Source organism: Cydia splendana, chromosome 17 (genome assembly GCF_910591565.1).
Source record: "Cydia splendana chromosome 17, ilCydSple1.2, whole genome shotgun sequence".
NCBI classification, from domain to species: domain Eukaryota; kingdom Metazoa; phylum Arthropoda; class Insecta; order Lepidoptera; family Tortricidae; genus Cydia; species Cydia splendana.
In genome coordinates, this window is record NC_085976.1 from 1,777,178 (window position 1) to 1,780,337 (window position 3,160).

Genomic DNA, 3,160 nt, shown 5'->3' on the forward strand with positions numbered 1-3,160 from the left:
CAAAATTCAAGCCATTATCTTATCTGTGGTCGCGCACGCAAAGGGACGTCAAGTTGTGTCAACCCTAATAATTGCTCGTAGCAATGCTGAGCCGAACGGAGCCGAGTTTGCCCGAAGGGAGGAGTTTCGCACCCTTGCGCGCAGCCAGACTTGACCTTAATATAAGCACACAAAGTTAAATTGGAAGTAGTTCGTTTTGTATATCTAAACAAATAACCATCAAGAAGGGCGGGTAGTAATAATGTATTCGTCTAGTTAGTATTCATAGCTATCACGTCACAAGAGTCTTTACTCTAAATTCATATTTTCTGCCAAGATTTCTTCACTGCAGAAACTTTATGAATTTATCTGCATCCGACGACTTGTACAGACAAATAAGGCCAATTTGAATATTTAAATTCTCAACTGGATTTGATATTGATTTGACTTTACTCGCAGTGCATTTTTCTCATACTTTTTGGTGTGCACGAGATCCATAATATCGTCCTAATAGATTCATATCGTCCTACAGGTAATAGTAGATCGAGTTAAGATTTTTAAAAGTAGAATAGGTTTCCAAGTCATAACCGTCTTCGCGGATTTCATTCATTCGAATTTTAAATTGGTTCGTTACTGTGTCGAACGCTCTAGCATAATCTTGAACAATCTCCAACTTTCGATAGGAATTCTGGATGTGATCCAGCCACGCTAGAGACAGGTACAGAAGACTTTCTTATACAGATATGTAAGGCAAAAAGTAACCATACAGGAAACGTAATCCTCTTGCTTTCGATTTAAGGTTCATATTCCGAATACATTGATGCACGATACGTCTTTTCCAACATTAAACAAAGGTTGCGTTACAAATTTATCTAAACCACCAAAAACGGCGTTGTCATCTTGCTTTAGTTATAGCAACGCTATAGTTTTAAACTTGTCCACCCGCAAATCTAAGTTTGTAGTGATTTGTTCGAAATTTAAAATTTATTTGTCTCGACTGCGGGGCGCCGGCCAGCATCAGAAAATGTGATTCGTTCTTAATCTGAATGCATTTTCTTTATTGGGATTTTAATCTGATTTCAGTTGCCAAGTTGGGCGTCAATTTCTAGGAGGTCAATTCAAACTTACATTACGACTTCAAAATGATATCTACTTATGCATTTCGCTCGTACTTGTCTGTACATGTACCTATTGGTGCGAGCGAGACGCACACGGAAGACTGAGATCATTTTGATGTCACAATGTACCTAAGTAACGTTTTTTGTTGAAGAAATGTCACTTTTGACACTGACAGATCACTATCATATCTGAAACAGATCGAACAACTAAAACTCGAATTGGCCTGTTGTACATGTCACAATAAAAGTTAATGAAATAAAGTTGGTCAAGCAGATCTTGTCAGTAGAAAAAGGTTCAAATCTCTATGTCTCATTATGGTCAAATTTTCTATGGGACGATATCCGTTCGCGCCTACATTTTTCAAATTTGCCGCCTTTTTCTACTGACAAGATCTGCTTGACCAACTATACATACGGAACCAAAAGTGTAACCAGAAATGTCATAACAAGAAATTAATAGGCCGTCAGGTTATAGAATATTTTATTTATGTAGGTGTGCCGTACTAGAAATCAAATTATACATTAATAATATGAATATGAAATGTTATTCGTGAAGCGAATGTTAGTTAATTTTTAGCCACCAATGTACAGTCAGCGTACATTTGTACGGCGTACGTATGGTCAATCATTTTTGACCTGTACCATAGAATTTCGCATACAGCGGGGTCAACTATCTCTAGAAAAAACGCACTCCCGTCTTAAAGTCTGGTATTGCAGATGTCCATGATCGACGGTAATTGATTACCATCAGGCGATTCGTCTGCTCGTTTGATCTCTTACTATACATTTTACCTGCCTCAATGCCAAGTAAGAAATTATCATGGAAACGCTGCATTATTGCTGACTTGATCTTAATAAAATAGCGTAAGAAAACGACGAACTACAATAAACTAACCAAGCAAACACACTAAAACTTATCTAAAATCAAACAAAACACAATTTCAATTTGTCGTTGCAACTCAAAACAACTATCAAACTCATTCACGATACGAAAACTTTTCCATTCAATCCTAACCCAACTTAAATATTACCATATTACTAAGGAGCGTTTACTTACGGAGGGGACAAAGTTGTGGCTAGTAACAATTTCGAAACTTTGGAAGTATTCGCAACTCGGCGTGGGTCGGACTTGGACTGGCCTGGATTGATGTTGCGATCACTGAGTGCAAGCGAGACGGGCGGCCACGTGGACCAGTTGTACTAAGTTGTGTTCCCCATGTTGATGGTAGATGGCGCTGTTTTATATCGCGCTATTAAGATTTTTATGCTCCATCTAAGGTCAAATGAAATTTCGAGTAGGTAAATCGAAAACGCCTGGAAGAGCTTCTGGTCCATGAAGGCGTTAATGAAGGGCAACCTCCCACTAGCACTAAAACGCAAACTCGTCGACATGTGTATTCTGCCTATCCTAACCTACGGTGCCCAAACTTGGTCATTAACTGAAGCCCAAAAGTCCCGACTCAAGATTTGCCAGCGAGCAATGGAGCGCAGTATACTCGGAGTCCGTAGAATCGATCGGGTAAGGAACACAGAGCTGCGCTCCAAAACTGGAATCGCAGATGTGGGTGTGAAGGCCGCCAAGCTCAAGTGGGATTGGGCGGGACATATCTGTCGGATGCACCCGGACAGATGGGCCACCGCGACCGAATGGGCACCACAGATCACCCGAGGCAGAGGCAGACCAAAAATGAGATGGCGAAACTACCTGCACTCATTCTGTGGCGACTGGCGGGAGCATGCACAAAGCCGTGACGAGTGGCGAAAGACAAGGGAGGCCTTTGCCCAGCTGTGGGACACAAATAAGGCTATAAAAAAAATAAGTTTTAAGTTATTAAAGTGAAATTTTAATTCGGTCACTAAGTTCAAGCGAGACGACCGGTCACTTGAACCTGTTGTTAAATATTATGTTTAGTTCCCCAATTTCATGGTAGATGCCGCTGTTCTATCAGCTGCTTCGCGCTATTAAGATTTTTTTATGGCCCCATATAGGTACACGGTTAAATCGAATTTCGAGTAAATGAGTACCTACTAATAATTTGTGGTGTAGGATATAGTGAGTGACC